Genomic DNA, 12781 nt, shown 5'->3' on the forward strand with positions numbered 1-12781 from the left:
TTTTTCAGATATATTTTATTGCCTTTCATTCATTATCTGAAGTTAACATTTTTCTAATCTATTATACTTAGAGGTCATATCTTACCTATATGTAGGAAATTAAAACATGGAAACTATTACTTCTTAATGAGAATTAATTTGACATGGAAGAAAATTTCAAATAGCTGTCGTTATTAAGCAACTGATACATGGCAATCACTGTGCTAGATTTTTCATAATCTTATCTGTGATTTTCAGAATAACCATGTATGTCGCTGTGTAAATATTTTATTCTCTAATTTTTAGATGATAAGGAGGTTCAGGAAACATAAACAAAGTAAGCAGTTGCAAGATTTCTAGAAACCTTAGTATCTTAGTATCTTAGTATCTTAGTCTCAAAATAAAACCTGAGCACTTCATGAGACACAATCACAATGAAATCCCCAGTGTCTAGATATTAACTATATTTAAAAACATAGAAGATGAATCACAACCTTATATTAATTAAAAGAAAATTTATGAAGCAATTTATAATACACTGGCATTAACATCTTTACAAATATTTTTATTTTTATTGTGCAGAAGATGTCATCAATTTTGAAATATTTTTCATAAGTACATGGTATAAGAGAAAGAAAATGTAAAATGTTACCTTGTTTCCCCAATGGAAGACTAGAAGATGAGGCAGTGGGATAATCTATTGTGGATCACTTTAATACTATTTAAACCTGTTCCTTTATGATATGTTAATTTTGTGGTTTCAAGTACCTAAAATTCCATTTAAATTCTGAGAAGTCAGTATGATTAGAAATTTTCTTTCCAATTTTTGTTCCATGGATTCCAAGGAGTACTTTAGCAAAGTTTGATTTAGAACATGATAACAGGAAAGAAGGAGGTTGTAGTACTATAATGGTTATCTGTAATATGAGTTCAGATTCACTTGTTCCATGAAGTAGTTTTTTGATTCAAGATAGTGTTTTTTAATTTCCTACTTTCCCATTATCAAGTTTTGCCTAGCAGATATTTGTGATCTAATTTCCTGCTACTCTTATTGCCTCAATCACACTTTCCTGAACACATCAATAATCTCACATCTCTGTAAATCTTTATCTTTGCTCTGAATGCCCTTTCATATTGTTACAAGGAATGCATGATAAATTCCTATGTGCCCTTTAAGATTATTTTGCAATTTGAACACAACTACAAAAATATCTTGTGCATCTCATACAAACACAGTTCCTTATATTGTTTGTGTCCAATTCACTATGTACTTAATAAAGAGAATGCATAAAATTTTGTGTAGGTATATACCAATATAAAACTGTTTGATGTAAAAATTATTGAGTTCCTAATATATCCTAGGAACTCTTCTATATACTTTGCATAAAGCCAGGAACAAAAGAAAAATTCTAGACTTCATGCAGATATACTCTAGAAGGGAGACATAACAAAGATGACAAGTTATATATGTAGCTAGTGATAAGTACTAAGGAGAAAACCAAATTGGAAAAGGGGGATAGAAAGTCTTGGTAGGGATAGAGAGTCAATACTAGATTATGGCCAGAAAACCCTCCTTGAGCAAAAGAGCAAAAAAGTAAAGGAAATGAGGAAAGAAATAGGCACATAGAAGGCATTGGAGAACCTGTAATGAGAACAGATATGAAATATTTTTTAAAAAATACCGAACAGGACATTGTAGGTAGAGTGAGAAATTTTGTGGACCTGAAGTCAGAGTAGCAAATGGATCAGATAATAGAGGACTTTTAGAAGAAGTATGAGGACTTCAAAATCCATTTATTCTGGATTTTAGCTTCAGTCCTGATAGCATATGAAAAATGGATTTTTCCCTGTTACTTTAAAGAATTACAAGAATAACAAAATATATGATAAGAAAATGTTCAGATATTACTAAGCAAGAAATGCGGAAGAGTGATCCCTGGGAGAAAGGGAAAAAACAAAATGAATACAATGATATTTAAGCTTATTATCTGGAAAGAATTTACATATGGCTGCTGAGGAATATGGGGCCTAAAGAGAGTAATGAGGAGGTGGGAGGAGAAGGACACAGAGCAAGGTGGGGTGTCCCTTGCCTTCCACCCACTAGCTGAACCTGAAAGAGATGTGAAAATAGAACATCATGTTTCCAATAATACATTTTGAGAAATCCAAAACCAAAATGTCATTCACTGCTTGGAATGATGAAGGATCAGTTCAGGAAGGTAGGTAACCATTGGCACCAGGTACGTGTCCACCAGAGTCCTCTCCAACTTCACAATTGTCAACGTTGAAAAGCACCCTGTTTCCTATGCAATGGACACTGCTTTATTGCTTTTCTCTTATGGCCAGCCATCTATTGAAATCTGTAAATGCCAGGACTTGCAGGGATAGAGGACCTACTTACTGTAAGGATATAAGTGGGATGGGGAGGGGATCCTGTCCAATGGCAATGACCAGCAGTCATCTTGGGTGGCTCTTTTGATCTCTTTTGTCCTTCAGCACCTTACCAATGGTGAGCACCTGAACATGGAATGTTGTCTATTTACTGCTGACTGACGGTGTGTCATCGCAGGCTCTGCTGCCTATCCTCCCAGAGAAGACTTACTTTTTTTTTTTTCCTATGAGGCATATTGCAACCATGAGTCAGAGACTTTCAATTCATGGTCCCTCTAGAGGACTAATCTCTTTACACCATTGACTTTTCCACTGATGACTATGTGACATGTTCCTACTCAATGTAAAAGAAGTGGTCCTTTCACATAAACAAGGGCTGCACTTTTAGAAAAACATCCTGGCTATATTGTCAGTGCAGGAGGAAGACCATCACTGTCTTCCAGAAGTCATGTTCACTGATGTGTGGACCATGGCAGCTTTTGCTATGAGAATGACACTGTGTTGGCTCTTTTCCCTGAGATGCAAAGGGACAAGACAATCATGTTCAATCCCTTTAAGGATCCTTTCATCAATCCCTGAAACACCAGCTGCTGACATACCTGGGATACCAGGAATAACAGGATGGTAGCACAATGGCCAAGATGTGTTCCTTCCTGTCCTCTGACCAACTGCAGCAGCTATACATGTGGAAAAAGAAGCCTCTGGAGGAAAACCACGTTTATTGAGTGGACCAGTGGGTCTGTAGTGACACTGCAGGTCACAGATTCACCTCAGATTGCTTCTTGAGGTATTAGTTTGGAAACTCAGATCAGCCATCAAAGAAGTAAACTACAAAGTCAGTTGAATCTAGGATCTCTCATTGACCTGCTGCTGATACTGCTGTTGAGAGAAATTGTATAGGGTGTGTTTTCACAATCCCTCACTAGCCTCTTGTGACATTTCTTTGTCGTATACTCTATAGTGACTCCAGAGATGATTGCTGTGTTTGAAAATATTTTTATGGACTTTTGAGTTCTTTGGAACTTCTGTGATCTCTTCCATAATGCTGCTCTCTGCACAGTGTAGTCCAGTTTCTGTGCTCAGCTTCTAGCAATAAGGCTGCAAGGCAGATCCAGTGCTAGTTCAAAGGACACAATGATAAATGCAAGTATAGAGAGTACACAGACATTGTGAGCTGATTACTGGGTCAGCTCCCCATCCGTACCCGGTATTAGAGTGGTATCTCCTATCTGGTTTTACCTCTCTTTAGCTCTGAAGACAAGTGGGTGTCAGTCACAGAGCAACCCATGATTTGTGGAGAACACCTCATAAGATTCTATGCCTGGGGCTTTACATTGCTTAAGCTTGAGATCCAGACAACTTAATGAGCAGCTCCATGAGATACAAAATTTGAGGTCTCCTTGCCTTCACATTGTACCCTTTTGAGCCTTTTTCTATTTCTTTGCAGAGGATTCATGCTGAGTATGTTGTCAAGTTCCATATATGAAACTGCTGCATGAAGAAGAGCCAGGTTATTTGGTCTTTTAGGAATTTGCCTGCTTAATTTCAGTGGACTGTGGAATCCATGCTGCTGACTGCCAGCTCTGTGGGTTCTGTACTGGTGTACCTCACATGTGAGAGTGCTAAGAAGGAGCAGGGGCCTCAACCTTATAGGACTTATTATTGTGTACAGTACCCCTATTGATTGATTTAAAGTCCTATTGCCTTTTCCTTGTGTGAATTCCCAGGATTAATTAAATCCATTCTATTCTTGTTTATTTAGGTTATGTGTTTATTTTTTTCTGTGAACATAAAAAGCATTATATACCTCAACCCCTTTTGTGTCATTTCTTTTGCATTATTGTATGTACCCAAAGTAGGAAAATCTTTATTCATTAGAACTTTGAACATCAGTCTCACTTATCCAACAAGCAGAACCTTATTTATGAGAAAAAAATTAAAGCCTTGATATTTTCTAACTTAAAAAAAATCCAACTCGAATCAAACCAAACAAACAAACAAACAAACAAGCAAAAAACCCTGAAGAAACAAGAGACTAGGTTATCTAGGTGATTCTCTTGGGAAGATATAATTGAAATTAGTAGAGGTAAGTGTGTAAAGTTAACCCAGAACATTGAAGTAAATTTCAGACAGGAGAAAATCACTCACAGGAAGAATTCTGGAGACCTATACAAGGTTGAGATAATCTTCTACAGAGTTTTGATTAGCATAAGTAAATGTGGAGAAAATCCATGAAGTTTGGGAAAGAATATTAGAAAGCAGTCAGATGTATAATTTCTGAAGCTGAAAGAGGACTTGGAAAGACTGTGCTGACACAGGAGAGTGGCATGCAGGTGGAATACACGCAGCATTGTTGGAGTACTTGGAAAAGTTTTGCTTTGATAGTAGGTTAAGTTTAGTTCTAAGTGAAAAGGCTCTCTACTCCTGATTGCCTAATAAACCTTAACAGTCTCTAAAATGCAAAAGTATTCAAAAGTAACTTCATTATTATCCATAGAACAAATCAATAACATTTAAATTAAGTAAAAAAATCCAGTACCCCCCAAAACAAAATCTCAATGCCTTCTACATAATTAAAAAATTACTAGGCATTTAACAAAAATGAAAATATGGTTTATAATGAAACCATGGTCAATCAGTGTAAATAGACTAATGATAGAATTTGTAAACAGGGTATTAAAATCTCATCTTAATAATTATATTGTGTTTAAATAGAGAAAATGAATATCATATTTGAAAGTATAAAATCTGAAATGAAAAGTACACTGGATTGAACGACATATGCAATTTTACTGAAGGTGAAGAAGAAGGGTTAAAAAAACTTAAAAAATTATAGTATTAGGAAAACTAAGCAAGTACAAGAACACGAATAAAACTAAGTACATCATAAACAAATTGCTTATGAGCAGTGATCAAGAGAACATTTACAAGTAGCCAGAGGAAAAATAAACATAGTTATGTACAGAATAATAAATATGTGAATGATAGCTGATTTGATATTATAAAAATATTAGTCAGAAGACAGTGGAGAAATAGGTACCAAAAAAATTGGAGAAAGGTCAGCCTCTTCAAAAATGGTGTTTGATATCCATTTTTAGAAGATATGAGAAAGGTCATTATGTCGATCCCTCTCACCATGTATCAAATCACTGAAAATGGACCAAAAACTTAACTGTAAGATCTGAAACTGTGAAACTGCTAGAAGAAAACCAGGGAAAAAAAACTTTAAAATGTCTTTATAGGCAATGATTTTATATACCATCCCCAAAGCACAAGAAACAAAAGCAAAAATTAAATTTACAAAAGAATTATATCAAACTAAGAAGCTCTGCATAGCAAAGTAAATAATTGACAGAGTAAAGAGACAACCTGAAGAATGGGAGAAAATATTTGCCAGGTATTTTTCTGATGAAGGATTATTATCTGTAATACCTTAGGACCTTAAAAAATGTCCACAAGGAACAAGTAATTCAGTTAAAACTTGATCAAATGGTCTTAATAGACACTTCCCAAAACAAAAGGGCAAACAAGTATATGAAAAAATGATCAGTATCATTAGCCACCAGGGAAATGCAAATCAAAACTACCACCTCACCCCAATTAGAATGGCTATTATCAAAGAAACAAAACAAACAACAAGTGTTGGTGAAAATGTGGGGAAAAGGCAGCTCCATACACCATTGATGAGAATATAAATTAGTACAGCTATGGAGAAAAGGATGAAAATTCCTCAAAAAAAAAATAGTTCCACCTTTCTCACTTCTGTGCATATATCCAATATATTAAAAGGAAATAAAGCCAACATACCCAAAAGGTAGCTGCACACCCTTGATTATTGTGACACCATTCATAATAGCTAAGACATAGATTCAAAGTTGTCAACCATCAATGGATAAATGGAGAAAGAAATTTGGTGTATGTACCAATGTTTTTTTTTTTTTTTAATCCATAAAGAATGAAATCCTGCCAGTTGCAGCAAAATAGATGGTACTGGAAATCTTAGGTTAAGTGAAATAAGTTATTCACAGAAAGATAAATAATGCTCTCTCTTAAATGCAGAAGCTAAAAAAAATAGTCAACCTGAAAGTAGAATAGTAATTACTAAAGTGTGGTGGTAATGGAGGAATAAAGGGAGGTTGGATAATGAGTAGCAAAAACAGTTAGAAGGAATCAGTTCTCACATTCTAGAGCCAGTGGAATTACTAGTGTTCACAATAATCTATTATGTATTTTATGAAGTTGTAGAAGAAAGGAGTTTGAGGACTCCAAAATTTAAGAAATTATAAAAAGAAAAGAAATGCTAATTAGTATCTGACTTGAACAGTATGCATAACGTATATATTTGTTGAAATTTTACATTGAACCTCATTAATATGTACAATTAATGTTAATTTTAAAAAGAAAAATCAAGAACTGAAAGAAAAATAATGCCAAACATTTTATAACCAATGAAGAAGTATTTTTAAAATAAAGAAAAGATAACTTTTTCAGAATCACAAAGACTGAAAGAATATCTTTCAATATTGTATTGCATGACATAAAATTAATGGAATTCCTTCATGCAGAAAGAAAATGAAATCCAAATCTATTCAAAGAAAGCAAATTAGAAATGACATATATGTGGAGGAAATATAAATCATATATGTATGAAACTTTTTAAAATTTGACTTTGTTTAAAAAATTAATGTTTTCTGTGGGCTTCAATATGTAGAAATAAAATGTGTGATAAAAATAACACAAGGCTGGAAAATGAAAAATTGAAAGCTACTTTTGCAACATTCCTGTGTTATATACATAATGGTAATATGTATATAACAGCAATTACTGTTGTTTGTATTCTTGATAGCTGCCATTCTGACTGGAGTGAGATAACAGATTGGTTTTGATTTGAATTTCTCTAATTGCTAGTGATGAACTTTTTTTCATATGTTTGTTGATCGATTGTATATTCTCTTCTGAGAAGTGTCTCTTCAGTTCCTTGGCCCATTTATTGATTGGATTTTTTTTTTTTTTTTAGTGTTTAGGTTTTTGAGTGCTTTATATATCCTAGAGATTAGAGCTCTATCTAATATGCTTGTGGTAAAGATTTGCTCCCATTCTGTACACTCTCTATTCACCTCACTGATTCTTTCTTTTGCTGAGAAGAAGCTTTTTAGTTTGAATCTATCCCATTTATTGATCTTGGTTTTAATTCTTGGAGTTTTTTTAAGAAAGCTGGGGCCTAATCTGACATGATGGAAATTTGGGCCTACTTTTTCTTCCATTAGGCGCAAGGTCTCTGGTCTAATTCCTAGGTTCTTGAACCACTTTGAGTTGAGTTTTGTGCATGGTGAAAGATAGAGGTTTAATTTCATTTTCTTACATGTGGATTTCCAGTTTTCCTGGCACGGTTTGTTGAAGAGACTATCTTTTCTCCAATGTATGTTTCTGGTGCCATTGTCCAATATAAGATAACTGTAGATATGTGGGTTAGACTCTGTGTCTTCTATTCTGTACCATTGGTCTATAGGTCTATTTTGGTGCCAGTACCATGCTGTTTTTGCTACTTGCTCTGTAGTATAGTTTAAGGTTCTAGAATAGAAATGCCATCAGCTTCACTCTTCTTGCTAAGGATTGCTTTGGCTATTCTGGGTCTCTTATTTTTCTAGATGATTTTCATGAGTACTTTTTCTGTTTCTATGAGGAATGTCATTGGGATTTTGATTGGGATTGCATTGAATGTGTATAGTGCTTTTGGTAGTATTTTGACAACATTTTTAATTCTGCCTATCCAAGAATAGGGTAGATCTTTCCATCTTCTAAGGTCTTCTTTAATTTCTTTCTTTAGCATGCTGAAGTTTTCATTGTAAAGGTCTTTCACCATTTTTATTAAGTTTATTCCCAAGTATTTTATTTTTTTGAGGCTATTGTAAATGGGGTGGTTTTCCTAGTTTCTCTTTCTGAGGATTTGTCATTGATGTACAGAAATGCCTTTGATTTATGAGTGTTGATTTTATATCCAGCTACTTTGCTGAATTCATTTATTAGTTCTAGGAGATTTCTGGTGGAATGTTTTGGGTCTTCTATGTATAGAATCATATCATCTGCAAATAGTGATAATTTGAGTTCTTCTTTTCCTATCCATATCTCCTTAATTTCTTTCATCTGTCTGATTGATCTGGCTATCGTTACAAGAACTTTGTTAAGTAGAAGTGGTGAAAAAGGAGATCACTGTTGTTCCAGTTTTTAGAGGGAATGTTTTCAATTTTCCTCCATTTAGAATGATGTTGGCCTTTTGCATCATTATTATATCTTTTTTTAAGATATTTTTACAATGTTGAGGTATGTTCCTGATATATGATCATCTCAATAGATGCAGAGAAAGCATTTGACAAAATACAGCATCCTTTCATGTTCACAATGCCAGAAAAACTAGGGATATCTGCTTGGTCAATTTTACTTTCAAGATTATATATTTTGTCTTTATTGTCTGAGGTTCTGTCTTCCAAGTGGTCTAGTCTGTTGGTGATGCTTTCTGTTAAATTTATCATTTGGTTTACTGAGTTCTTCATTTTGAGAATTTCTGCTTGTTTCCCCCCCACACACACACTCTTTAAGTCTTTATTGAAGTAGTCTTTCACTTCCTGTATTTTTCTTTGACTTCACTCCTTATACTATCCTTTACTTCACAGATCAATTTAACTATGAACATTTGAACTCCTCCTTGGACATTTCTTCTACTGTGTTGTCAGTGACTTTTGTTGTTGAAGAATTTTTGTTTGTTTGGGGTGCTTTATTCCCTTGTTTTTCATGTTGTTTGTGTGTTTTCCTTTCTAGAAGGATGGACCTAAGGCAGCACAAATTCTACCCTGTAGACCTACAGTGTCCCTCACCTTTAATGGTGAGACCAATATCAATAGCACCCAGTGTGTGTGTAGCCTTAAAGCTAATAGCCCTCACTAAGGCATCTACTGCTTTCTCACATTAAACCAAAAATGATGAATTCAATAACTATGTATAGTATAAACAGAAAATTTGTTAAAATGGTTTACAATTTCAAATAGTGGATGAGAGAACAGAGGTAGCACAGTACGTGATGTTTCCTAGGCAGAAGAGGGAAGATAGAAGCAAAAATTTAGAGGAAGTGTGGAAGAAGTGCCAACAGAGATTGGCTGTTGGTTGAAGAAATGTTGGAAAGAAAATCCAAGAAAACAGAGGAAGAGAGAGGAAGAATATGAACAAAGAGAAAAAATTAAAGACATAAGAATACAATAAAAATTCAAAACACCAGTCATATATCATTGTCCTCCACACACTGATGCATAAAAAACATCCTGTTCCAAATATGGTAGTGATATTAACAAATCAAAAATAAAATAAATATCTCTGGAAAGTTGAACTGTCTCCATCAGTGTTCAAATGTTTCTCAGCCCTGTCTCTGATGTCTCTCAGGATCACCAGACCCAGATCAGCCTTCGCAGACCCAGTCACTATCCCACAGATCTGAGCTTCAGATACCTCAAGCTCCACCATGCTGCAGTCCCAAGATCTCTATGCTGGTTCTACTAGCAGAGAGACCACCAGGAATACACTCATGTAAAGGAGCAACTCCAGATGCAGCAACAAGACAAGGGCCACCAGCACTCACAGCAGGAGGATCTCAGGAACCTCCAAACCTGAAGGCATCCCTACAGTGGACCTGCAGGTCTCAGCTGGAGTCCCCAGAGAGAGGCTTTGTGGTGGTAAACCTGCTGGCACTGCCCCTGGGCCCTGGATGGTGTGCCAAAATGTATGCAGCAACATGCAACCAAACCTGGAGTGTCCCTTGCCTCAGTCCTCTAGGCTATGGTGGTAGCGGTGGTGGTTGTTGGCAGCAGACAGTGGGTCAGCAGCAGCAGTGGCTGCAGCTGTGGGGGCAGCATCACCTGGCAATCTCTGGGAATCAGAAGTGGTGTCACCATCAGTTGGGACTGTGGCAGCGGTGTTTTCTGTGGCAGCAGCAAGTGGTTGCAGCTGCAAGGGCAGCAGCACCCAGAAAGACGACTTCTGGGCGATGTTGAGGTGGCAGCAGTGGCATCAGAGGCAGCAGTGATGGCAGTAGTGATGTAGGCTGTAGCTGATTGGACATGAGACCTCCGTTTGTCATTGGCAGTGACCTTGGAGATAGGGTTGGAGGTAGCCGAGGCTGTGCCCAGAGAAATGACGTCAGGGCCAGAAGGGACATCTGTGGCAGCTGATAAAACATTCTCATAATTAAACTTAAATATGACTAATACATTATGTGTCGTCACGTAGTTATTAGGAAACTCTATTATAAATTTAATTTACTTTCTTTAAGTTTTTAGGGGTTTAGTTTCCTCAATGTAAGTCATGGGTCAACATGATATTAGACAAAAAGAAAAAAAAACATATAGTTTTTTACTATATATCAAAGCATGTGTGTGTAAAAATACTCATCCTTCCAACAGTCAATATTCTCAGAAATGCATATAGGATAATCATTTGTAACCTTCAGGCAAGTTGCATAACCTGATTGTGACCCATGGGAAAGAGAATACCAGGCAGCACAACCTGGGAGCATGTTCGAAATGCAAATTCCTAGTCTTCCTTTCCAAACTTGCTGAATCAAAACCTAGAAATGCATCAGGAAAATGCATTTTAACAATATCTCCAGGTGATTTTTTTGTGTGCTCTAAAGTTGAAGTAAGTAACCACATAATGGACTATAAATGCGTTGCGTATCTTTCAACTAATGCCATAACTAAACCTGTGGTTTAAATTTGGTATCAGATATTTTAAGGAAATAATTATTAATTAAATCTTATACATTATGTTGTAGGAGCCCCATTGAAAAATATGGTTATTTTCTGGGAACAGTTTATGAAAAATTCTATGACATTTATTTACTTAATGAAAAACAATCTCATTTTCCTTCTAGAATTTCAAAAATGAAAAATAATGTAACAGATAACATGTGACTGTCTTAGATAATATCAAAACTGTTTGGCATTGTTGATACATGGTGACTAGCTCTATTCCATCTCTTGAGGAACCTCCTGAATAATTGGTGAAACAGGCTAGGATAAAGGTAACCACAGAGAGAAATCTAAGAGAAAGTTAATGATAAGAACTTAAATTGGGAGAAGAAGGTTCACTCTGCAGCTGCTGATTTGTAATTTACCAGATTATTGATCATCCAGGAATGATGTGTAAATTCAGATTAATAAACCTAGGATAAATCCTACAGATAGCATTGATGAAATTGTGAAAGGATATTAAGAAGCCCATGGAAATTTCTGAGAAGAAAAAGAATGGCAGAGGAGAAGAGAATTTCCAAGCAATTAATATTAATATTATGGAAGCCAAGTAGATGAAATTTCAAGAGGAAAAGTTTAATGCCCACAAACAAATGTTGCAGTGAACTTGTATTTTGCTTAAAGTCATAAAACTGCAGTTTTATTATCTGGAACGTGTTATCATGATAGGTATAGCAGTATTAAATTAGAATGTGTATAAATCAAACTGCCAGTGGAAATGGCTCAAGTATAAACTTTAAGTGTCATCATTGTCATTTTTAGCATCACGATTTTAATTTGTATCCTTATAGTCTTCATTGGAAAGATCATCCTCATGAAAAAATTCTGTAAGAATGATATAGAAAATGAAAAACAAAAGATCAATCAGAAAATGTTCTTTGACCACGTGAGTATCATCTTAGTGCTCATGAATGCAAGGAGAGAGAAGTTTTGTATAGAAGATTTCTATACAAAATAATGTACTGGGAGCTTAAAGTGTTCATACCAAAAAGACATATTTCATTGTCCAAAGTTGATTGTTTTCTGGAGTTGACTGATGAGTCAGATGTGTTAGCTGCTTCACCTAATTAATGACGTATTATCTCAAATTTTTGGAGGGAAAGCATGAGAGGTGTAGGTGTAGGACCAAATACGAGGAAAGATTTTGTAAGCAATGTTGTATTCCTCATTTAGAAAATATGAAATGAATATTTGCTTGTATTTGAATATTTGTCTTTCTTTGTGAGAGGAGCTGTGTAAAAATAGGGAGGATGTCACACCTAGACAGTATAGACCATAGGAAACTTGAAGATAGATTCATTGATGTTTAGTGATTGATTGCAGTTATTTTAAGTATTATTGAGTGAAGAAATAAAGGCTTTGATTATCTAAAAAGAGGTGAGATAAATAATGAATAGTTAGCATGAAACAATATGGAGATATTAAGGATCTTGAGGTTTATGTAAGCTAAAATATAAGTAAAATTCCTTCAACTCCTGCCTACTTTCCAAAATACTAATGAAATCATGTCCTTCTCCAGTGGTGTCCATCTTACCCACAATCTGTACTTCATCTACAGAACTTTAATTATCAGCACACCCCTTTTTATGAAACCTAAATTATTTTTGTCAACTTCT

The 12781-nt window shown here is 35.2% G+C and overlaps 1 pseudogene; it reads left to right on the forward strand.

The window, feature by feature from the left end:
- The first annotated feature begins 2019 nt into the window (after nt 1-2019).
- LOC113192421 (DET1 homolog) lies at nt 2020-10409 on the forward strand (annotated as a pseudogene).
- Nucleotides 10410-12781: the final 2372 nt, after the last annotated feature.

This window comes from Urocitellus parryii, chromosome 10, assembly GCF_045843805.1.
Source record: "Urocitellus parryii isolate mUroPar1 chromosome 10, mUroPar1.hap1, whole genome shotgun sequence".
Taxonomy (NCBI): Eukaryota; Metazoa; Chordata; class Mammalia; order Rodentia; family Sciuridae; genus Urocitellus; species Urocitellus parryii.